Here is a 27,096-nt window from a genome sequence, read left to right as displayed (position 1 = left end):
ATTTTCGAAAAGAAAATAGAATTCATTACCTATGGCTTATTTGCTTGATGAAATACCATTAACTTTTCGCATGAGACGATCCGAAGTAACGAGAAAACTCAAAGAAGTTAAACAAAATCTGCTTCAGAACAGGTGGAAATTTGAAGCGTCGAAACTGATTTCATAACTAACGAATACTACGCCCGCGATGACTTCCAAGATTAAGAAGCTTGGAAGAATCGTGACAAAATTGTAAAAATGGTTCATACGCCAAATGAAGCATTGGCAATCTTTGTTGATGCAAAGTTGACAGAAAGTCAGTACTAAAAACTAAGAATAGAAGCGAAGTTGAAAAACGCAGATATACTTTGCATTTATAACAATATTTGTGGTATTATATGTCAGTTACAATGCACGCAATAATTCATAGATCACGTGTGATTTCTTTTGCAATTCATGCAATTCACTAAAGACTATTTTATTAGTTTCATCCGAAGCAATTATTACTAGCTTAAGAAAATTACCACAGTAATGATTGGAAGCATTATCGTCAGAAATTCCAAAAGTTTAAGCGCCACCTGATGAGGTGGAATTCATATGTAAATCAATTATTTTCTCCTTAAAAGACGTAAATTAGTTCACAATGAGTGATAGCGGTGATAGTTTATTTGATACAAATTATCATAAATTGTTGTTTATTTCAAAAACCGCAATAGATAGTTTTTAATAATAAAAACTTTACATATACTTTTGATCACGTTTTGATGTCATCAGTCCCTCGGTGCTTCAACATAACATTATTTGATGATATTAATACATTCTTGTCAATTCCTGTACCTATATAAATTATATATGCCCACTTTTCAAATTGAGCAATTTATGTTTTGAGTCCAGTCTTTTAGAGATGCATATCTAAATGTTGGCAACTCATCATCGATAATAATAAGGACAAAAAAGGTAGAAAATGAATAAAATACTTCTTGTGGAAAAAAAACTTGAATTTATTTATAAGCGAAAACATATACAGATCCAATCTTACAAGATATAAATTTTAAAGCTATACTTCAGCCTAACTATAGATAAATTTCTTATCTAGAAATGTCTATATGAAAACAACATTATCAATAAACTTTATGTTAATTACTTACATTTACACTAATATACATTAATTTAATAGGAAATAAAGAAATTTGTGATTTTGGAGATATAGCTTTGTTGGTGAATTTCGAAACATCTAAGATATTCTTAGCTTCGAATTATCCACATAGAGTATGTGCAGTAGCTATGTTCAAAATATTTTTTAAGCACTACACTAATTCAGTTTATACATACGATATTTAAGGTTGGCATCTAAGTACTTTCGCTGTTTACTGATAGAGAGCTTTGCTTTATTTTTTGAATAATTTCTGTTAGTGCTATACTTTGCTGTTTGTCACGTGATACTGGTCACATTGAAGTAACTTTAGAAGCAAATTTTCATTGAAGCTATTAGTTTTAAGTTAATTTTAAATGTAGTGCAGTAATTTTCGGCACATTTTACATTTTTATTTCCGTAAAGGAAAAAAGGCTGCTGTGGCTCACAAAGTAATGAGTGCTGATTGCTTAACTCCAAGATGAGCAACGTTTTGGTCGGCCTACTGAAGTTGATGTCCAAATCAAAGTCATAATTGAAGGGGATCCTCATCACTGTTAAAGAGGTTGCGAATAAGCTGCAACACTTGAAATGTCTTAGGCTAGTTAAGAAGCTTGATATTTGGATACCTCATGAATTGAAAAACACGATGAACTAGCACAAACCACATCGAAAGCTGAAAAATAACACAACTCTTGCTGTCAGATTACAAAGATGTTGTGGTTTTTTAAGCTGCTTTTAAAGAACCAAAAGAACAATTCGGATGTTTACTGTCAACAATTAATGAATAATGAAGGATGAAACAATCAAAGAAAAACGACCAGAATTGTAAAATCAGAAAGGTTCAGTGCTTCACTATGATAATGCAAGACCTCACACATCTTTGGTAACTCGTGGGAAACTATTGGAGCTTGGCTGGGAAGTGATGCCACATCCCCCATACAAGCCTGATATGGGACGATCTGATTACCATTCATTTGTTTACTATGACCTTCAATTGCACATGGTTCAGTTTTTTTGCTGATAAGGACCAGAAATTTTATGAGCGCGGAATCATGAAGCTGAAAGTAAGATGGCAAAAAGTCATTGATCAAATTGGGAAATGTATAATTGATTATTTTTTGTTTTAAAAAATGTGTTTAATTTTATGCTACAAAACCGAAATTACTTATTCGCCAACCCGATATATCATTAAATAGTAGATATCGATATTTCTTGTTGTTTTTGAGTTTGGTTCGTTTTTATTCTACTTATTTTTTAACAATATACCACTTGAAATATATTATGTTTTAAATCATTCATTTAATACGTGGTTAATTTAAAGTGACTAGAAAATTTGTTCGAGTGTTGTTACTTGAGTTTTGAGGCTACATCAAATCAAATCTGATATTGCATAAAAATTGAAACTTTTAATGGTCCAGCAGTTTAGAGTTACTTGAAACATTTGTCTTGGAAAAAAATGTATTAAATCGCAAATATTTTAGTGTATAATTGGTCATTAGTGCCACTCGCATACATTCAATATTTCGTTAAAATTTGGCTGTCAGAAAGATTTGTTCCCGTTGTAGACATGATAATTTCACAATCGCTTCAAAAACGCTCGTATCGATTCAAAAGACATAGATAGAAACTAAATAATCGACTGTATGGGTCTTTCAAGAGGAGTCAAATCCAATAAAAGTTGTTCGCGCACGAAGCACTTCGAACCAAATGCCGCTCAAAGCACTTGGTGGTCTCCTGTAAAAGTGTCTTGATCTTAATGGAGAATATTTTAAAAAACAATAAAGACATATTCAATTATAAATATTTGTTTTTATAGTTATCAAATCTTAAGTAGCTACTCTCGTAGGATTCAGTGACTCTTGTTAACTTTGAGTTTTTGAATGAATATTTAATTGCCTATAATATATTTATTAGGCTCCAATTGCGAAAAATCTTCATTCAATGATTAATGATAACCCATATTGGCGGTTAAGAAGGTTCTGTACAGAATATGTGCCAAAGTGTACCAACGATTTTCATAAAAAAAACAAAATGGATGCCTGTGCTTTTGAAGATAATTTCTATCAAATTCTGGATTTAATTTATTATTAATTTCGTCATAGTATTGGATAATGTGAAGTAATTGTAATAAACAAAGTAATCAAGTTCTTGCTTACAAATTTTTTGTACCCAAAATGTCTGTTTAAAAATTATTCATCATGATATTTACAGCCTCAAACAAACCAACTGCAATTTAAAATTTACGCAGAGAGATACATATAAATATCAAATAATAACATTTTAACACGTGTTTTTTATATGTATGATTTTCAATTAGTTTTCCAAAAACTCTTTAATCTGTACATTACGTCACGATTTCCCAACTCATCCATAGCTTTTCGGAGCAAGTTATAGTTTCTGTAACTGCTTTTTCCGAGATATACCTATGAAATCTATATAAAACTCTAGCTCTGAGATGAATGCAAATTACAAAAATCCAACGTTTTATACTTCGCTCGTAAAACACGAAAATAAGAAAATTATCAAAGTAAAGCCAAGCCTCATCGTCAACTAGGCATTGGCGAGGTATTTGACATTAGTGAGAGGGTGGAATCAGATCTAAATTTCGGTGTTTAACTCTCTACCTTGATGCGATACATGTAAAATCAAAAATAAATCTCAAAGCATGGTTTTCCTGATAAAACAAAGCGGAAATGAAAAATTCTTTGAATTTAGTTTCAAATACTTGTAGATAAATTGATTTTACGAGTTTATGAAACTTCATCAGATCAGAAATTGAAAAAAAAACACTCAATTATCATAATTATTCAACGTTTAATAGAAATTACTCGTATAGATTAGAACGTTTTTCTCAGAGTATAAATCTTAACTCTTTATACTTTGTAATTGGAATCATGGTAGCTCTAATACCAGCCTTGTCAATCACAGATATCAGTAACTTTTATCCTCCAATCTTATTTGACATTCTACATAAATAAACTATAATCTTAAATATACAGGTTGTTTATTCGAAATAGAAAATTCGAATTTGTAATTTATAAATGTTTTATATCTACGTTAAACATCGGAGTTTAATCGAAAAAAGGTTTCTTATTAAAAATTTGAATGAGAAATCAGCTTTGATACTTTGATACTAACCGACCGATGCTGATCAGATAAAAAATATTCTACAGATCCGGGCGTAGGAGCGACTCTAGACATATCAAAGAAACATCTTCCCCAAAGAAATCATAAAAATTTGAATTAATATTTCTTATCTCTAAAATCATCAAGTAAACTGAGTAACTCAATATTTGGAAAATGTTTCCCAACCTTTTTTTTACCATGCCCTACCTTAGTCTACCTCAAAAATTACTACACATACATAATTTTTGAAAAACTGAATTCCTTTTAACAAGTCTATAGCATACGAGTCTAAATTATTATTTGATGAAGTATGCAAATCAACACATGTAGAAATATACCTCACGTTACTTTAAAATTGTCTCTACTTGAATATTTTGTAATCTTTAACAAAAATATCGAGATCGACGCACGAGTGAAACTGAACTGCACTCCAAAAATGTTTGTAAACAACTATAGTTCTTCCAATATCAATTGCAGATTATATAAATTCTTGCCGACAATTTTGTTTGATTTACCATAGTCGTAAATACATAAATAACTCGCTACAACTGAATATTAAATTATAAAACGTGAATAGACGAGTAAAATGTATCTGCCTGTAAGCGCGTTTGGTTTAAACAGGGTGCTAGACGTGAACTTAGCTCTTTTTGTACACCATTGGTCTATTAGAACTTTGTTAGTCTTTCATTTGACGCAAATAATCTTGTCGCCATCGAACTATCCTTGACGATTGTTATTGCCATCCATTTATTCAGTTTTTTGTGTTTAAAACCACTTGCTGACAAAACTTGACATTTCTAAACTGGTGTAATTGTATTCTGAATAAACTGCTACCTTTTGATATATTACTTTTAATGTCTGTTCTTTTTATATAGATTTGTCAACTGATTTCAGTTTTTCTTTACATGTTTTTCGGTTCTGTAAAGGATCCACAGCAACCCCTTTCGTCACTACTCGATAAATGGAAAATTTATTTACTCTAGCGAATTCAGCAATTCTTATTATAATTGCATTTTCAGTTTGCTGAATATTTTCCTTTTTTAAACATTCAAATATATTTAAAATAACTGCTGTGTTTGTAAATCTTTATTATTAAATTCATACTTGTCTTTATTCTCACTAAACTGAGCAATTTAATTGTCTTCATTCGCCTATGGTCGCCATATTTCTATTTATTTAAAGAAATTTATAAATTACATGCATCTCGCCAAGCCACGCCACTGCTTATCGCAGGAAAATTTCAAAGAAATTGTACCTTTCGACAGCTTCGACCAATAGAAATGCATTTATGCTTACGATTCGATGTTTTCATTGGTAAACAATGAGTCCACGTGGACTGACAGTTTGTTTGATGTTATTTATTGATTGTTCCTCCCATAACAGTTTTTTGCAAATGATATTGAAAAAACTATACTGAGATGTTGAATCGTATGCAACACTCCAAACCATTAGAGGATCCCTACTTTTTATACATAACTGTGTTAAGACATTTAAAATGTATAATAAGAAATATAAAGGTATGTCACAGATACAAGTAACAGCAATAGACTTCTACGAATTTTCATTCCTAAAATGAAATAATACTTAGAATAATACACGGTTTAATATTTTCCCTTGTGAATATCTGTGTCAAAGGTACAGAAAAATATTTCAAAAGTGATGTTTCAACAAGATTAAAAAAAATCTATTGCATTATGTATCATTTTAAATCTACGACTAATGAAGTCCACAGATTCCCAATAAGCGTACTCATTCTAACCCGCAGGTTTACATATTTTTGTCTTACTTGCACTTGCACACGTTTTTCGCTCTGGCGAAATCAAAATATATTTAATTTTTTATCAATCTCTCAAAAAATATTGAAAAAAAACTAATCTTTAAACAAAGAGACCTAACATCAACAATATTTAGAAGCACTAATAAATCTTATTTCTTACCTTCCTTAAAATTTTAAGGTAGTCTACTCCAGCCACACATGGCTGCAAGAAGTGGCTTTTCATTTTCAATAGGTATAGAGGATTTACTGGAAAAAGGTTTGGTGACTTTTGAAATGACCACCTAAAATTAGTCACTGGATCTGGATCTAATGCTTTTTTGTGAACAGTAAATATAAAATTCAGATCTCAACGTTGGGCTTGACTTAAAACAACTATTTTACCCAATTCTTCACATGAAAAAACTGTCTTTGCAATTTATATAAATAGATTAATCACACTAAATTCAATTACATGTAATTGCGGCTAATTTTTCAAAGATAAACACACCTCAAAATCAAATAAAATTTAAATAACAGTTATTTCTGATTATTCGAATTTTATTTTCAAACATGAACAGGCGTGTCATCAAGTTAGTCTTACTACTAGCTTTCATCCAGTCTTCTATTATAGATACTAATAAATTAATTGACACTACTAAAATAAGATTGGTACGTACTTAATTTTTCTATCGCCAATCAGAGTCGCGCTTGTTCCTTTTCAATACACCCATGAATAGCCCTGTTTATTTTGGTAGAATCAACTTCGGTTGTAGGTTATTACCACATTCATATTATTATAGTAATTTACTTAATTGTATGTTCCCAGTACTTTCGATTAGTCAAGTATATAACTACAATGTTATGGCGAGAAAAATTATAATGTATCAGCTATTTTTGATAATTGAATATTGTAATTAATAACAGTTCTAATTGTACTTTATTGAAATTTTCTCATTGGACAAGTAAAACTACTCACAAAAAAATTATGAAACAGCCGTTTAAAGAAACAATTTTTAAAATTGAAGAAACCATAGACAAATGAAACAACCCGTCAACTAATCATATTTACTCACCAGTCTACAAGGGTAGAAAGAATCATAATAAATGACTACGACCCGATTAACTCAGTTTCCTAACAACAATGAACGTGATCTGGACTAGTTTCCGAACATTAAGATCATGGGGGTTAACTCGAAAAGTCCTGGAACTTTACATTATAGATATGTGTTCATTGACCACTTTTACGTAACTTTGTATAATATGAAAATATAGAGTATGATGAATTATGATGTTAGGTACCTCGATCAACAATATCATTGAGAAAATTTCTGAAATATTAGAATCCTGGTCGTTTTTACTGGATTTCCTGTCCAGGTGTTCACTTTTGGAAGTTGAGTTTTTAAAAAAATATATCTGACTCATAATTTATTGCGTTTTTTACTATTTTACTTCGGTCAGAACTATTCGAAGATGGAGAAAGACAAATAACCTTTACGAACACCAAGGAGATGAAGTTTCGGATATAACAAAATGGAGGTTGTACATGTGTTAGACACAATGAAAACCGAAAAATCAATCAGGTATGATGAAATTGCATTGAAAGCAATAATGTCCCAAGACTAGTTGTCATTTATATTTGAAACGATTCCTAAAAAGGAAAATGCTAAATAGTACAGGTAAATTGGGCGATTTTGAGCTAAAGCTTTAAATTAAATTGGGGATTTTCTAGATTCTAGAAAGTTTTGGGATACTGAATACGTCTAGCAACAATTAACAAAATAACTGTCACGTATTTTCGAAATTTTTGAAACGCGAAAATTATGAGAAATTCGAAGTGCTGTAAAAAATGTACAGCACAAAATTCTCTACAGATTGGTCTGTCTGCAAGCATTTTTCCTAACCTCAAAATTTTCACCGTAAAATAGGTGTATGTACTCAAAAACATTTTGAATCGCGAATAACTCGAAAACTATGACGAATTCGAAAAAACTCCCGTAACAAAAAATGTAGAATACAAGATTCTCTACAATAAAGTATCTCAGGTATTTGTTCCTAACATCATCCTGAGAATGTTTTTGTATACATTTGGAGCTGAGATTCTAAGCTTCAAAATGAGTACCCACATTTTTGTGAAATTGAAATAATAATCAACCGAGAACGAAGATAGTTTTTTAAAAGTTAGTTCATTTGAAACCAAGAAATAGTTCATGTGTATTACATACATGAAAATATTGATAATAACACGAACGATAAATCTCTCGTTGGATTTGATTGTTTATATGGCAAGTGTTGAAATATATCCATTGAAACTTCAAGTGCTTATGTGGTCAATATACCTCTTCATCTCGCAAGATTTCCGAAAAAAGTCGAAAATTATGCTTAATTGCCAGAGTAGAAAATAGAGATCTTAAACAACATGATTGATTTTTTCAAAACGATGTAGTTTTCCAAGAGTTAGAGTAGAAATAGTGGTTGCAACGAAAAAGTGACTGAAGACCTTTTTTATAGAAAATTATGTGCTCTTCATTTTTTGTTCGTGCAGTTTTTTTCGAATTCTTATTTTTCTAGTTATTCGCGTTTCAAAATTTACGAGTTCCAAAAGTTCGAAGACCCGTGCCCGTAATTTTATTAATTGTTGCTAGACTTATCCCAAAACCTCCCAGCAGGCCGTATAGGCCCACGGCTCATTTCTTTTCTCTGACTCCCTTTGTTCACGGCTGCAACAGTTCGCTATTCCTAACTTTGTAAGTCTTCCTTACAAGCATCTAGCCATCTCCTATGTGGACGCCCTCTTCTTCTTATCAAGGCTATTTTCACGCATCTGTTTTCTTCCATTGTGGTTATATGCCCCAAACGCAGTCTGACTGATCATATAACCTTTTAATTTCTGCATTCATTCTTCTTCTCTATTTATCTTGTTCCACTCGTATCCCTCCTCTCTTTCATGCATTTATCCTGTTTTCCTCTTTCTTATTCTATAACTATAATTCTATAACTGTACTGTAAATTCTTAGCTTCTCTACCCTTGAGATAGCTTTGGACCTTAATAGGTTTCCTAGAGCTGTTTTATTGCCTCTTGCCAATCTCTTGTACCCTATCGGACCGAAACTCCTTGTTTTGCTCTGTTGTGATTTTTAATTCGTTGTTACCAAATAATATTTATAGATAAAGAACGAATAGATCCAAGAAAATGAACAGTGCCTGAATATTTAGGATTTGAGTCCTGAGTTGAAAATACGGCTGGAAAGATAAATTGTCTTTACTGAACTATGAAATGCACAATGAAGAAAATAGATACTTGATCCCTCAAGTGTTTTGAAATGTGATTAACGATACCCTACAAAAGAAAAGACAACCTCAGCATCTGAGACTTCAACTTCTAGTAATAATATTTTCGTAGCTGAAAAATTCAAGAGATTGATTTAATATGTTTAATAATCAATTATTAAGAGCGGCAGCTTCCAATAATCAGATGATTGCCAACCTTCAGTATGAAGCTGGCACCTAAATAAAGTTGGAATTTAATAACTTCCTTTTTGTAAGATAGATCATTCCTGTTCACATTACTAATGAGGTTGGATAATCAGTAGCGAACCATTTTAATGAAGAAATATGCGGGAACAAGCGAACATTTAAAGAGAATTGTGAATACTAATTTGCTTGACCTAATAGACAGCACTTTGATAAAATTTCGAGGAAAGATTTTGTATAAATCATATTTTGTAATTTTAATGTAATAGTTTGATGAGCTCACTCTATCACGTACTTTACAATAACAAAATGTGTATTTATTCTGTTCAAATATAATATTATACTACTTGACCTTCAGGATACATAATTATCGTAGGATAAAACTATATTCCACCTATATTTAGATTTGGAAACATCGTATTTTTGAATAGAAATTAGGTCAAGTGGTACATCATTTTGATACGCTTTTAATATATTTCCAAAACTAGTTACCCCGACTTAAAGGATACTGCTAAAAGAACTAGTTAAGCTTTCTAATACATGGCCTTGGATGATCTCAACATTTTCAAACTTTAATCAGCTTATTATTTTTTGAGGGCAGTTTTCAAATAATAGCGTCCAAATTTACAGATACGTATTTAGAACTAGACTACACTGAGCTGCATATTGACTTTTTTTTCAATAGAAATAATTAGTTTTTAAATTGAAAACCCGTATACATCGAATATACAAATTCAGTTACTACTAAATTATATAAATTTTGTTTAATTCTAATTATTAATACCTTTATTCATTCTTAAACATTAGATATGGCACTAGGATTGAACCAAATCTGTTCATATAATACAGGGTGTCTCTTATAATCTACTAACTAATCATTTGGTTAGATTACGTCGAAGTTTGAAAATAATCATCGAAAGAACTGATATTAACAAGTTGAAACTATGAATAATTGTTTTTTGCTACAAGTGCGTTACGAAGTATTTACTTTGGTCTAGCTACCATAATTGAACCAATAATTTCAAAATTTATATTTGAATTTATAATTGAATTGAATACGGAAGATTTATAACTAGAAATGTATCATATTTGGATTGTTAGGTCCAATATTAATCAAATCAAAATCTAGATTAATTAAAAAAATGGATTATTCCAAAAAATGAGTACTTAATTTAGATTACCTATTGAAATTTGATCTTTATTTTTTCAAGGACTGTGATATATATTTATTTCAATTTATAATCCTAAAATCGTGCTACCTCGACGAACACATGTCTAACCTACTTGATTGTGCTCACAGAATAAAAACAATTACTTTTATTGAATTTTAAAATATGCTTTTGTCTTGCTCTACCCGGTATAATCATTTAACTATCAACCTCCGATTGGCTATAAATAAAAGACAAGTTTATATAAAACAATAATTCTATTATCAGAAGACTGGTATGCCAAAGAGATTGAGACGTTTGTAATATCTGTGGACAAGTTTTTCAATATCCTCTTAAAAAAATATTGCTGCTTGAAACTTCTGGAAATTCCGTAGACAAAGCAGTAATGGTGAATCTGCGGTTTTTATTAACCATTCTGTCAACTCGTTGAACCAGGTCATCTGAAATGACAGATTTTCATCCTTGACTCCGTTCATCGTGCACACATTTAAACTTTCGACACCATTCACGCACAACACCATCACTCATGAAGTTTTCCCCATACACACGACTCATTTTCTGATGGATTTATGCAACACTAGGGCGGACAGGTTTTCGTGACTGTAGCACAACGCCGACTGACGCCCGAATGTGAATAATGGCGACGTGTGTAGTGCGAGAGCTTCGCAGTCGCCTACTGCGCATGACCGCGTGGCGTATACACGAAGCGATGGGAGGTAAAAAAACGGCCTCCGTATATACAAAACCTATTATACTAACTACGGATAAAAATCTTAAATGGAGGAGCAAACTCGAGTGTGAAATTATGAATCGACAACTATGAACTTCTTTATTTATTCTAAAACTTAATATTACGGTGAGGCAGAACAGTTTGCTCATTTGGATTTGCCTTCCCGATCAAGGTTGATGTAGCTCTTACAGGAACAATGAAGTTTCATTCGTTAAAAATATCTGGATTGAAGAAATTTCATTTTGTTGCGCTATGTATATTTAGAATTGTGAGTTATACCCAACAATGTATTGTCAAACAGTTCAAAAGTAGATTCGGAATAAAATGAGAATTATGAATACCTCATTTCAAATTGTAATTGATACTGCTCATAAATTAAAATCAAACTTCTTTATGAAATTCCAAAATATGCTGTTGCTCTGCACCACTCGGTATAACAATTCAACTAGCAGCTAATATGTACAAAAAATCTATTAAACTTAATAAGGATTAAAATCTAAAATGGCACTTGAATATTTTATGTACACATAAATTATAGTATTTGCCTTAAATCTACAATGGCACTATAGAATTATTAAAATAATTTTCTTATTCCATTTTTAAATATCATCCTTTTTTTGTAAACACAAACATTGCATTTCATGCATTGAACATAATTTTCTCCTATCAACAAAACTGGTTTGACTATACGGCCAGCCAAAATCAAATTTCATTAAAATGTAAGTTTGAACCAACCAGAGTTGCGCTGACCCACATAACATCATATGTTTTTATGACAATAAATATTCTCAAAATATAACTCACAGATCAGATAATATTCAATTCATTCAATATTTTGAACTTATTTCATTTATTTCGTTCTCGCAATGTTCACCAAACTTTTCTTCTATCAGTTCCAATGGTCATTCCAAATATTTAGGTGTTCAATCTTTTTCATGTTGATTGTGGATATGAGAAAGTAGAGGAGTTTTGATGTTTTGAGCGATAAATTTTATTGTTATAGCTCGTATTTTCTTTCACTTTTCTTCTACTTACTCAATTTCTCTAGCTTTTTCAGCATATTTCGCTTTTTTTAGATGGGTAACGATTTTTATTGTGATATTAGAAAGTAGGAGAAGACAAAACAATAATAAACTAAGCTACTAAGCACACTGTATATACTATTACACAATTACTTTGTGACATCTTTTGAATAACCAAGTTATCGTCTTCAAAGAACAAAGTTTACCTTACTTCAATATGAATACCACCAGAAAAAATAACTCATTAGATCTGGACTGAAGCCTTTAAAAATGTGTGATACTGAGGTGCTTGAAAATGGAATTCAAACATGGTCGCCGCTCTGGAATTAAATACTAAAGGAGTATTCTACGTAAGAACTTCTTCAGATGAAGACACACTCATTCTAGAGTATGAATAAACATTTCTTCGTGGGTTCTAAGTAGACCAAATAATATGTGAAGCTATCTAGGTGTAAATCTCTTTGCGTTAAATGGAGGAATACTATAATAATAAATATGGAGAAGTATTCTATACAAGAAGTTCGTTAAATGAAGATACACTCATTCTAGAGTATGAATAAACCTTTCTTCGTGGGTTCTAAGAAGACCAAATAATGTGTGAAGCTGTCTACGTGTAAGTCTCTTAGAGTTAACTGGATGAATACTATATTCAATTTTCCTCAGCTAGTTATTTTTTGAAAATATATACCAACATACATTGATTCATGTATAGAGATGAGATTACCTAGTTTTTCAAAACAGAGTTTGATCGGTTTTTGAGAAACAACTTTCTTGGCTAAATGCCGTGACAAATATTGATTTTTGTTTTTCTGGAGAACGTCGACTTAATCGACTTCGTTATATATGGATTTATAGTCAAAAGGAGTTTCTCATTGACAATGTTCTTTTAACGAAATATTTTGAATTCTAAGAATTGTGCCGTTTTCAAGTGTATATACAAACTTCGTTTTCATATTTTTGTCTTGAAATATATATCATTTTTCAACTGAGAGCTGTTAAATCCAAACTCACTCCTTCCAATAAAATGTTTGTTAGAATGTTTTAAAGTGAAGAACCTCCATTTTTTTTAAAATAATGGAAATGTATCTTTATTGGTGAGGTGCGAGGAGCGCACATGCATCGAGCGTACAGGCACATTTAAACAACATTTAGTGCACCTAGCGCACACTATCAGAGAGATCGTTCGATGAGTGCGCAAGAAAATTTGATCTGCCGAAGTGAGTGCAGATTTTCCAAAATGAGCAAATGCTATTATATTATATTAAATATTGGATAAAAATTGATAAATGAAATTATTTTTTCCATGAATGACTGCATTTTTGTTCGAGTATTAGGTTCAAAATAATTTAAAAATTGCATATTTTGAATTTTCCACAGGTCAGTTTAATTTAGGTTAGGTTAGATTATGTTATACTATAACTATAATCGCATTGGTGAGACAGTATTAACTTTTTGGTACTCTATTGTTAACTCTTTTTCTTGTTTTAATTACATTTCAATATACTACCTTTATACCTGCAAATGTGCGCTAGATGCGCTCGACTGACGTGCGCTTGATACACGCATTCATCTTTTTAACCGAAAAAAAATACTGTTGGGGCAAAAGCATGGATTGTATTGTGGTAACTGGTAACTATTCGATTTGAAAATTCGATTATTTAAACTTGACCATAGAAACATCAGTCATTATTGAAAATAATAATAGACTTCACGTTTCTCAGGTTGTTAATAACGCCTTGCAAAGTTTAAAATACTTGAAATAGTTGAAACAATTGGAAATATAACATAATGCAGTTCATGTTATAAAATATGTTTTGATAGAATCGATATATCGTTTCGAAAAGAAAAATATTAAATTGTGATATGAATATAACTGAACTTTATCAACAATCTTCATATCTTTAACACAGTTTCATATTCTAAACTGACACAAGTGAAAAATTTTCAATTTTTCTGATTTACATTCACATTTAGAACATTAAATGACAAAATAAATACTTATTTTGTTAATTTATATAATGCATCTTCTATTCTTTTTGAAAATGAAATTTTGATTATATGAATACGCAGTAGGAGATTTAGCAAAATCAAATGAGAATGATAATTTAAGATCATTTTTATATGTTTGAACTAATTGCTGGATTCGCATTTGGTAAAAATTAAATTAAATACGTTAGAGTAGATTTGTCTTTGACAGCAACCTGGTTATCTAGTTGCTCCAATTCGTCAACGGAGTTTGAACTTGTGCTGCAGGTTGCATCATGGTTGGATGCTGGTTGAATTATTATCTGATCGTGCCCACTCGTACCATTTCTGGAACAAAACAGGCGGTTTATTTCTTATTCGTAGTTGATAAACAAATTATTAGTAATGTTGTTTAATGTGATTCTAATTTTCTCGTTCTAGGACTAGGTCATTATCAACGATTTTAGAAACACTGTATTTAGTGTTGATCTTTATTTTTTTACATAAATATGATCGTTATCGATAGCTGATTCGAACTTTATTACAAAATACAAAATTAAAATATTCTTTTAGTCAAACAATGTTAAAAACTTTATTTAAAAAACAATTTATTATTTGTTATAATATTTTATGCTTTCCATTTTTGATAATTATTTCTCAAAACTGGCATTTGGAATAAAAATACGTGATGACGGCAATGTTATTGTCAATGAACAAAAGGCGTCATTTCCAATTTATTATTTTGCGCAGCAGGTACCGGGTTTGTCCCAATTGCGTAGGCAGGGGCGTGAAACTTATCACGCGGCGTTTTAATGTTTTCCTAGCAAAGCGTGTTGATCTGTTCACTTGACGTACTGTCGGACAACGAGCAGTGTCCATTGAGGACTTGAGATGATTCGATGCCGGATTTTAATATTGAAAGTTGGACGGAATAACGGCCCCGATTTTTTATACTATACATCATACCTGAAGCTTTAACACGTCTGAACATACACCCATGCCATCAAGATCAAGGAATTTATTTAACATGTTGAGCCCCAACCAAACTTCATAAACTTTCCCCTGGGCCAAAAAATATTTTTTGTTTATTTAAGTTTACAACTAAAACTTTCCTATAGCATATAAAAAACATCATTTTTTGCACTTTGCATTGGAAATAAATCTTTTCATTACCTTTCATGGTGGTAGACCTTTCTTACAGTAAGAAAGAACAAAATTTTGTTTGCTTTTTATCTTTCAAATGATGATCTATGAACAAGATTTCTTATTTAGCAGAAACCATCCGTTAAGTTTCGATATGATACAATCCAAAATACTGGACAAACAAAACGAGCTGGGCAAGAAAAATAAAGTTACCTTGCAATGGATTTCGATCTAGAGGAAACAAAATAGATGATAGATTCGCTAAGTATGGACAGAAAAACTTTTCATAAAACTTTAACCCATTTGTGATAACAGCTATCAACAATACAGGAAGCATTGCAGAAGAAGTTCAATAGAAATAAAACCAGCGCCTCACATATCATTTACGACGTATAGTGACAGTGGCAGAGGTCTTCAGGGACAGAGTTGTCATGTCACCTTTCTGTGTTATCATTTGTACCTTGACGGTTGCATTACCCTGTATACTACCGTAATAGATTAGTGAGAATCATTGTCCAGACGTTTAGTTCCTCTTTTTCGAACTGATAACTTCTCACCTTCATATAAATTGAGTTTTAAGACCTTCAGTGACAGATATTCATCTGTCCTTATGGGATACTTCTTCCACCTTGTTTCTACTGGGATTTGTTTTGGCAGTCATTGGTTTCCTCCCTTAAACATATCGGTCTTCAATTGCTTCTTCTAAAGATTCATTTAGATCCTGAATGTTTTCAGCCACTACATATCGTCAGCTTCAGTATCAGATCTTCATTTGTCCATTTAATGTCACTCTGAACCTTGATCATATTTTCTTAATTAGGTTTCTTATTTCACCTACTTTCCACTGGATGATTTGTTTTGGAAGTCATTGGTTTTCTCCCTTGAACATATCGGTCTTCAATCGCTTCTTATAAAGATTCATTTAGTTCCTGGATGTTTTGAGCCACCACATATCGTCCGCTATTCTAAAAATGATCTTTTCCACTCCTATTTCACATGTTTTGACCTAACTAAACTTACTGATTTCATCCTTCATGTTGTTATACGAGTTCTTTACTTCATATATTGATAATTTTGAGACCACACCTAAAATAGCCAAGAGTCTATATGGGACAAAGCTAAAGAAACATGTACAAACGTGAATGAAGATCGATGTTGTACACGCAAGATCTTAAACCACTTTTTACCAATAAGAAAAAGAAACTTGAAGAAGAACATCAATAAACATCATTTCATCAAGCGAAACTTTTCCCAGGGTACAGGACGGTCCTATGGAAACACAAAGCACCATATTTTGCAATCTTGCAATTATTCAAAATTTTGTTTACTTTTTTATCTTTTGATCGATGATCTATCTTTTACGGGTATGTAAAGTGTACAGAAAAGTGCGATGTGTTTTCCAAAATATTATATTAGATGAAGGTAACGTGAAGGTAGCACAAAGTTTTTTGTTTCACAATAGAGGTCATAGAAATCATGCAAAAAAAATCAAATGGAGTTTAGGGTAATGTTTCGATGACCCAGGACGGTCCATCCTAACTGTAAAGCACATTTAAATATGGACCCTTCGGCCGTGGAGAAAGTATGGAATAAAATAAGTCGTGCAGTTCACAGGACCACTCCGGGCCGTGGAGAAAGTGTGTAATAGAATACGTCGTGCAGTTCACAGGACCACTCCGGGCCATGAGGAAAGTTTGTAATAGAATACGTCGAGCAGTTCACAGGACCATTCCGGGCCGTAGGGAAAGTTTGTAATAGAAGTCGTCGTGCAGTTCACAGGAACATTCCGGGCCGTGGAGAAAGTGTGTAATAATATACGTCGTGCAGTTCACAGGAACATTCCGGGCCGTGGGGAAACTTTGTAATAGAATACGTCGTGCAGTTCACAGGACCATTCCGGGCCGTGGAGAAAGTGTGTAATAGAATACGTCGTGCAGTTCATAGGACCACTCCTGGCTGTCGGGAACGTTCAGTTTGTCTATTTTTCATGCACAATTTTCTACTTTTCACAAAATGTCGCAGTATGGGAATGATTACTTTAGTAATTCACACACTGCTGCTGATATTTCTTCACTGTCAAAAAAAATTGGAAAATTTCCTTTGTAATGGAGTGTGATGGTGAATATAATTTGAGAGTTTTGGAGAAGGGATAGTTTTTGGTAAAAAAGCAGCAGGAATCGAAGTGCGCAAAGTGAATACTTAATTTAAAGGGTTATAGTTATTGGATGATGGGTAAGAGCTTTTGCAACATTATCTGCTTTATAGTGTAATTTGATCCAGAAAGGATCAAGTATCGATATGTATTGAGAAACAAATGTACTAGATTTCTAATTTTTCTAATAACTTTGTTAATTAGGATGTAGTAGTTTTATAATTAAGTATGGACTTGATCAATAATCAATTGTACAGGATACATCGTTTGAAAAAATTCTGTACTTGACGGTGCATAAACTACAACAATTCCTACCAAAAATTTGCATTTTAATTGAACCCACACCCATTAATCTCTGCATATTTCGCAAAAGTCGTAAAATTGCTTCAGAATTAGAATTTAACTTACGTTATATGCTTCTCACAAATTAGTCAGAGTAATTGTTGAGTAAATCACTAGATATATAGTACTTTCGATCAGGGACGTAACTAAAATATTTAAAAACCAATTTTTATTGCATAATTGATGAAAAAGTCCAGGAATTATGATGGCTATGAAATATGTTGAAAAATAAAAGATTTCTACAACAAAAAAAACCTGAAGAAATAATTTTAGTTTGAACATGTGTTATGACTAAACAGAAAATGTGATATGACATAATATATTGATACAAACACTGAATTTTAATGATCCTTTCACCATGAATTTCGGTGTAGGCTTAATTTTTTTATTTATACATTGCGGTAAACCGAATAGAATGAATTGGTTATTTTGTTTACCGTACATAATCAAAGTTAAATTCTGAATTGACATTTTTCATGTGATAATTCAACCCCATTCAAACTAACATTGACGAGTAATTGTTTCGTCATATCCTAGTCAAAGGATTTTGGATTTGGATATGTATTTCGATCCATATAACTGAGAAAACCCGAATTTGCCAAGCATATATTTTGCATATTACATGCTTTTTAAAAATATTTTCATATATCTAACAGCATATTGTGCATAATTGAACAAATTTTGAAAGTTGTAGAGTTTACGCAGGTGTGTGAAAATAATTTTATAAAACTGCTATTTTGAAGCAATTATAGTCCTTCCAATAACAATTGCAAAGTATTCGTTAAAAAGCAATCGAATCATTATAAATTGAAAGGAATTATATGCCGTTATCTAGACAGATGCATTTAATTTTAGTCCTACTTGGAACTTAGAAAAAAATCATTATTATACCTCATTAATTTGCTGCAACTGAATATTAAATTATAAAATGTAAATAGACGAGTAAAATGTACCTGCCTGTAAGGGAGTTTGGTTTAAACAATATACCAGACGTGGACTGAGCCCTTTTTCTACCCCAATCGTTTTTTTTTTCTGGAAAACGAAATTTCGAAGCAAAAACCATTCGGTTATTGCTATCCGTTCATTCAGTTTTTTGTGCTTAAAACCACATGCTTGACGCAATGTTTCTAAACTAGTATAATTGTATTCTGGATAATCTGCTACCTTTTCCTGTATTATTTCCAGTATTGCAATCCTGTTGTTAAATAAAATAAAAGATATCCTACGAATAAAATCTTGAGCAGCTTTTTCAACTGATTTCAGCTTTTCTTTACATGTTTTTCGGTTCTGTGAAAGCAACTCAACACAGCAACTCGAATATATTTAAAATAACTTACTGTGTATCTAAATCTTTATTATCAAATTCATACCTGTGCAATTTCATTGTCTTCATTCGCCCATGGTCTAAAGAATGTCATATTTCTATTTATTTAAAAAAATGCATTTATTTTTATGATATTTTCATTGTTAAACAGTGGAGATTATGAGTCCACGTGGACTGACGGTTTGTTAGATGTTATTAATTGTTCTCCGCATAACTTTCTTCTGTAATTGATATTGGAAGAACTATCTAACTTTCATTGCAGTTCTTAAGAAACTAATCTTAAAACAGTTAGATAAACTGTAAGGGTATTCTCGGTCTCAAAGTCAAAATAAATTGATTTAAATCCTTAACCCTGAGTTTTGTTGGGCGGTCTGCATTAGGTGTAGATCAATTTTTATGGGTCTTTAATTTGCGCTTCTGAAGAGATAACATCGATTTGTGTTTTGTAGTATTGAAGTATTCTAGTGATTTTATTATTTAAATGACTGAAGTCAGTTTTGCATTAGTATTGTAATCAGTAATTTATATTTTGTTAATATCTACTCAAACTTCTTAATTTTATTTAATGTATAATATAATGCATAACCATCATCTCCAATTGTGATTGCTTTTAGTTTCCTATAGTCCACAACAAGTCGGAATTTTGGTTTTTGTAAGTATCTTTTTTAATAATATCCAAATATTCCTGGAACAAGGAGAATTAACATTTTTTGAATTTGTTTTTGGATTTCTACCCGATGAATCTCAGGATACCTGTATGATTTAGAATAGATAGGAATTTCGCTTGAAGTTTTAATATGACGTTTTATTTTACTAATGAAAAATGCCTTTATATCCTTGAACAAGTTTCGACCTAACAAATGAACATTTCCAGTATACATATTTAAATTAGGATTGAGAGTTTGCTCAAATTCATCGAACGTCTCAATATTAATAGAAGGATTCAAATCAATTTTAAAATTAGATTATATCGGATTTAAAATTGTACATAAGTATTTATTATTTTCTACTTTAGTCAAGCATTCTGGGATTTCTAGTTTTCCATTTTTTGTATATGGTATGATTACCATTTTCTACATTTTCAAAATTTAATTTAATTATTTGCTCGCAACGAGGAGGCACAATTATACAATTCGTGGAAACTGTTTTGATATCAAAGTAATTCAATTTAATTCGACTGTGAGGAGTCTCCAACATATTTTCCTTTAAGTTTATAATCGTATCAATTTTTTTTAAATTATCTAATCCTAACAAACAATCAAAATGGTCGTGAAATTCTAAGTTGAGTGGTTCCTTATAATTTCGGCAATAGGAATGTTGTTGGCTGCTGCCAAAAGCAGTTTTCACATGGAATCGTATCCAAATCATAATAATGTTTCATTAGTACAAATCTCAATTTTTTGTATTTGTTTAAAATAAAGAAGACAAATTGATTTATCAACATGGATAATACAGGCAATGTTGTGGATTTGTCTGATATATCAAATATGCAATATCAAGAGGAACTCGCAGAAATGCAAAATTATGAGTCGGTTGAAACTTTATTTAATAAAAAAGAAGCGATGGGATAACTTTGTGAAGAATCAAATACCCAAATTTAACCGAATGAACAAGAAAACTATTTTCACCGTTTCAATCTTCATATTTAGCTGAATATAAATTTAATGCTGTGAATTATTTACTGATAAAACCGAAGTAAGAAATCGTCTGGATATAACAGAACGGGATGACTTGAGACTGAAGCTTACCAATTTGGAACCTAACAAAATATCTTAATGCAGCATCAAGCGCAAGGATCTCACTAATTTTAAAATATTGATTTATTACAGAAACAATCTTTATGGAAATTGTTGAATTTTAGTTTTTCATTATATGTTTTGAAAATTTAATTACTGTGTTTCGTTAACAATTTTCTCCTAAAACTCATCATTTAAATTTCTTAATTGAACAATTTTTTAATATTAAAAATTATGTATATGTTATATAGGGGGGCATAAGAAATTTTTGTACTCTCTAACGGCCGTGCTATGATACACGACATACCAAAAAACAGGGAAAGCATTGAATCATTTTCCAAAAACATTGATAATTTAAAAACCTTAAGAAAAACATTGAAAACTGGTTCCTCCAAGAGCGAAACAAGCATAGACTGATCACAGGAAAAGTTCTCAAAGAAAAAGTCAGATTCTTCTACGGTAAAATTCTGCGGAAAGATGATTTTAAAGCCAGTAAAAGATGGCTTGGCTATTCGTCTGCTAAGTATGACGGCGAAAAACTCTCTTGGATAGCCGCAGTTCGACTCATATAAAGATAAGTTTAAGAGGATCGTCAAAGAACGAGGCCTAACTCCTGACCAAATCTATAATGCAGGTAAGATATTCATTTTGGCGGCTTTTGCCTAAAAAACATTTGTTCATCGTTTCTGAAACAAATGCTCCGGGCCGAAAACTAGCGAAAGAAAAGAAAACGTTTATGCGATGCGAACTGAATTTATTGGTGATTGGAGAGATGAAAAATCCCTGGCCATTCATGTTGATTATAAAAACTAAAGTAAGGGATGGTCGACGCAAGCAGAAAATGAAATTACCACAGAAGGCCTTGCTTATTTTGGATATTTGCCCTGGTCCCCCAGAAGAACCTCTCTCCAATGCAATACAAAAAGCTTTGTTGTACAAGTTTTTGTGAATTTATCAAAAGAAACTTGAAAAATGTGGTTTTTTTACTTGCGAACGTTTGAGAAAATCTACCCGAAAAAGACCTAGTTTGTTCATGAGGCAACTTATGGCCGGATATGACACTGTTAGTGCAATAAAAAAAAGATATATAGAAAAAATATGATGCTCAAGATGTATAAGAGGACGTTTCTCTTGCTACAAAAGAACCCGAGGAAAATGTTAATCGTGAACTGATAGAGCTAAGAAAAATGATCGCTGAAAAACTTGTTGATGACGAAAGTTGAACTTCAGATGAAGAGGAAGAAGAAAACGGCCAGTTTATGACAGACAACAAAATAATCGAATATGTGTTGGGTATGAAAGAAGAAGAAGAAGAAGAAGATTGTGATAATCTATATGGAGTGGGTGCCTTTGCTACTTCTATCAAGTGGGCAGAAGGAAATTATGTTTCCGCAAATGATATTCTATTCTTGTTTTAAAGAGGCTTCAAGATAATGTGTTTCCAGGCAAGAAGCAAAGGAAAATTGACAGTTTCTTTACTCCAATAGAATAGTCCTCATAATATGTACTTTTTACTATCATCAAAAATGCGAATGTATACGTATTTTATAATTGGCACATGAGAGTTTCCGATGAAAGCGTAGTGCTAACAAATCTTTAAATTCCCTTAGTTGCCTCAGTAGTAAACCAAACAGGACTAAATTCAACATCTTATGAAATGACAAAATTTCTACTCGAATAAATTGACCAATCAAATGTTAAGACATTTCGTTACTGTTATAATTTATTAAAAAAAGATATTCTTCAGAGTATCGTTTAATGGTTATAACTGTAAATAAACACACATTGTTCGCTCATTTAAAAACATAATTACATCAATAAATGAATGATTTTCGCATGATTATCTGTTTCCTGTTATTTGTTTTTATATGAAAAACGACAACTCGTCCATTTAGGGACAAAATACACATAATAGTCAAATTTAAAACAAGATTCCATTAATTAACTAGACATACTAATAAAGTTGTATCGAGTCTACATTTTTTGTAATTCACTGCTCAAAAAAGTGGGCGATAACCTTCCTCGGTATGATACTATATTAGGTCTCGATGAACTATGGAATTGAAGTAATAAAAATTGTATCTATGACTATTTTAGGAAATGGTCAGCCGCTGACACTTGAATAGACAGGGAAAAATTATTTTTAGAACTGTACCTGAGACAATTAATATGGTGATGATAGTGCTTAATTAGTTTGTTATTCAATACACTTATTATAATACTGTGATCACAAGTATATGGTATTTTGGAATTAGCACACCTATATATATAATATATATATATATATATATATATATATATATATATATATATATATATATAATTGCACAGGAATTTTCTTCAAACATACTAAAATTCGAAATCGGAGGGATGTAACCTAATCTAACCCTTTTTTTTTATTTGCTAATTGAGTGATTTTACTTGTAACTATTGTTTGTATATATATATATATATATATATATATATATATATATATATATATGGTGCGAAAATCATCCCTTAAGGTACTTTTTTGCATTTAAAGAATCAACTAATTGTAATGATTTTTCAGTTATTGTAATATTTAAATTAATCCTAACTACCCTAACCTAACCTACATACTTTTCTAGAAAATGAAATCCAATCACAAGCAGGGGTTGCTGTTATCGAAAACTCTTCCATGATTTTTTCTTGATGAGGTGATCGACAATAAATAAAATATATATACAAACTGTATGTAGAATCATCGCTTATGATCAACCCCTGCTTGTGATTGGATTTCATTTTTTAGAATAGTAAGTAGGTTAGGTTAGATTAGGTTTCAAAGATTAATTCAAATATTACAATCACTGAAAAATCATTACAATTATTTGATTCTTAACACGCAAAATAGTACCTGTATAACCTAATCTACATAATTACCGAAATTAAATTTGACTTGAAGATAACCATACATATTTCTTAACTGAGAGTAACTTCAGCAGCCTTTAGCTCCGCGATCTACATATAAAACACTGCCTAAAATTTGGATGTCTTAGAGTGCGTAATATAGTCCGGTCAAATTAGACCAAAAAAATAAGAGTGAAGCTACATAAAATACCTGGGTTCATTACAATGCTGCAAGAGAAGTTTACTGCTGAAAATATATTGGTGAAACTATTAAATACAACTTTTTGAATCATTATATCTCAGAAACAGTGGCTTGTAGGAAAAAAGTATTTATATGTTTTTTATGAATTATATAAATCTCACCAAGCCACGCTACTGCATACCGCAGGAATATTTCAAAGAAATTGTGTACATACGTCTTTCAATAATTTCGGCCAATAGAAATGCATTTATGTTTACGATTCGATGTTTTCATTGGTAAATAGAGTCCAAGTGGACTGACGCTTTGTTAGATATTTACTGAAATTTATACTTATCACAGACGCCGGAATATCTAATGTTCTGTGTGTAGATCGAATACAATATATTCTTTATTATAAATTTTACAATAGCTATCAGAAACTGACACTTCTTAGCGACTTCTCTCACAAGTAGTTTTTGCCCTGAAATTCTAGTAATATTGTCAAAATGATAGAAACATTTCTATCACACGTTATTTTGAATCTTGAATTTTGATTCCTATGAATTTCAAGTTTTTACAAGAATTAAAGCAATTTAAAGCCACCGCAAATCTTAATTAATTATTTCCCAGATGATGAATACATAAGCATTCGAAAGCTCAAGGAAAGTCATTGGAAATAATACATAAGTTTCGATATATCCAATGCATTTGCTCATTATTATCACCAAATATTTTAATGATACAAAAAATTAAATATAAAAACTTGATTTTTCATTACAAACATTAATTTCATTTCATGCCGTTTATCTAAATCCGATCTTATAGTGATCCCATAATTTCACATTTACTGTAAGGAAATAAAATAATGTTTCTGACCTGAATTCATAAACATTTACTTATTGCATGACATTCTAGGTATGACTAGTGCATTTTATTATATTTCTAAAAAATGAGGTTGTCTTACACAATTTCAATAAATTCACGTTTTAAAATGAAAACAGAATTTTTTCACTAATTTCTGACACGTTTTGCTGATGGAAATATTTAGTTTCAGTAAACTTATGATATCAAACCTGTTTCACACAAATTGAAGTATGTCTTATCGTATTGGTGGATAGTATACAAAATGAGTCTCTCTTTGTATCAATTTACTAGTTCAATTACAAGATGCTAGAATCTGCGGATTAGTATTTCCAATCGCAAATTTTTATCTACAATAATAATGTATACAGGGTCCTCAATTTAGGCGTTGAGTTTTTTACATGACCGAAATGTTATACTAATGACTATTTGGCGTGTAGAGTACCTAATATAAAATTTTCATTTCTCACTCATTAAAAAAGAGTTCAATTGGAAAATGTGATAATTTGACGTTTGGATAACTTTTATACATTATCCTTGTATTTTATGAAAATCTAGCATTGACAGTTTATTGAAGAAATCATTAAATATGGTTTATTAAGAAGGTTACCAACGAAAGTTACTCATTTATTCAAAGAATATCTTGACATCCTCAATCCGAAACGCAAAGTATTGTAAGTACAATACAAAAAAAAATAGGAAAAATGGCACTCGTAGCAAGAATTCCTAAAGTATATAAATTGCATTCCAACAAATTTGTAATTTTCCACGATTTATTAAAAGGTTATTAACCAGGGATTCTAGGAAAGCAAAGTAGAGGGAAGCGTTTAAAATAGTCAAGGAAATCTATTAAATCTATAAAAGTCTGAAATTATCTCGAAGTGAAACAAGACAGCGATTCAAATCTAGAACGACGAACCTGTACGAAGAGTTCAAAAAAATGACCAAACAGATCTCCTGTCGTAAATATATCGATGTTGTATATCCAGCCAGACGTATAAGTAGAAGGAAGCGCTTAAAATAGTCAGAAAAATCTATTAAATATATAAGAGACCAGATTAACTTCAGGGGTTGCTTAGTATTTTATTCCACTTTTTCTGAAAATTATCTCGTAGTAAAACAAGACAGCGATTCAAACCTGCACGAAAAAATCGAAAAAAAGACCAAACAGATTGAGTTGTAGTGAAAGTTTTGTTAGCTTTGACATACTCTTCTAATGTCCAAAAATTTGCTATTCTCATTACTTTATTCATAAAAATAGAAGCAGTAGGCTTGACATAATGAAAATTTATTTCCAATTCAATATCGTCACTTAATAAAATATTAAAAAAAATTTCAGTCCTATATTTCAACATTGAAAGATTAGTCAAATGTAAGAGGCATATTTTTTAAGTAAGTAATGTTTTGCGATTCCGCCGCCGCAACCCCAAGGTCGGCGTTCTGCACATGGGCGCTGGTTACCTACATCTCTTGTCTACGCACTGACGCCATTACAGACTGATTCTTCATTGTGTACATTGTTTACTGAGTGCCTCCGACAATCGTGAGTCCCGCCGATTGTGAAGTACGTGCTGTTATACGATTTCTTAGTGCTAAAGACATAAAACCGATCGATATTCATCGTGAGATCTGCGAGGAAGAAGAAACAACAATCCATGGAATGGCGACATTCATCATCACCCAAAAAAGTGAAGTTTAAGCAAACAATTTCTGCCCGGAAAATCATGTGCACAGTTTTTTGGGACAGAAAAGGAGTATTGCTAGTGGAGTTTCGGCATCGTAAGGAGACAATCAATTCAGCGTCTTATTGTGAGATTGTTGAGTAAGGGTATCGTTTTGCTGCATGACAATGCCCGTCCACATGTGACTGATCGGACCAAAGATCTCATCAAATCTTTTCAATGGGAAACTCTAGATCATCCTCCCTACAGCCCTGATCTGGCGCCCAGCGACTACCATTTGTTCCTGCACTTGAAGAAACACCTGGGCGGTCAACGTCTTCAAGACGATAACGAAGTCAAAACAGTTGTGATACAGTAGTTAACAAGTCAGGCGGCAGAATTTTATGAGGAGGGTTTTCAAAAACTGGTGCCACGTTATGACAAGTGCCTCAATATTCACGGAAATTATGTAGAA

General features: G+C 31.6%; 1 protein-coding gene and 1 long non-coding RNA gene across 3 annotated transcripts in view; one reads left to right on the top strand and one right to left on the bottom strand.

Moving 5' to 3' along the window:
• LOC130891674 (serum response factor homolog) overlaps positions 1-27,096 on the top strand; it is a 255,795-nt gene that overhangs the window by 108,710 nt on the left and 119,989 nt on the right. The window lies entirely within an intron of this gene.
• LOC130891675 (uncharacterized) overlaps positions 957-27,096 on the bottom strand; it is a 56,751-nt gene continuing 30,611 nt past the window's right edge. Inside the window, exon 3 of the long non-coding RNA XR_009058942.1 lies at positions 957-14,701. This is a non-coding gene — a long non-coding RNA (uncharacterized LOC130891675). The remainder of the gene's footprint in view (positions 14,702-27,096) is intronic.

The sequence above is a fragment of the Diorhabda carinulata genome, chromosome 3 (genome assembly GCF_026250575.1).
Source record: "Diorhabda carinulata isolate Delta chromosome 3, icDioCari1.1, whole genome shotgun sequence".
In the NCBI taxonomy this organism is placed as follows: domain Eukaryota; kingdom Metazoa; phylum Arthropoda; class Insecta; order Coleoptera; family Chrysomelidae; genus Diorhabda; species Diorhabda carinulata.
This window is presented reverse-complemented; position numbering and strand designations above follow the sequence as displayed.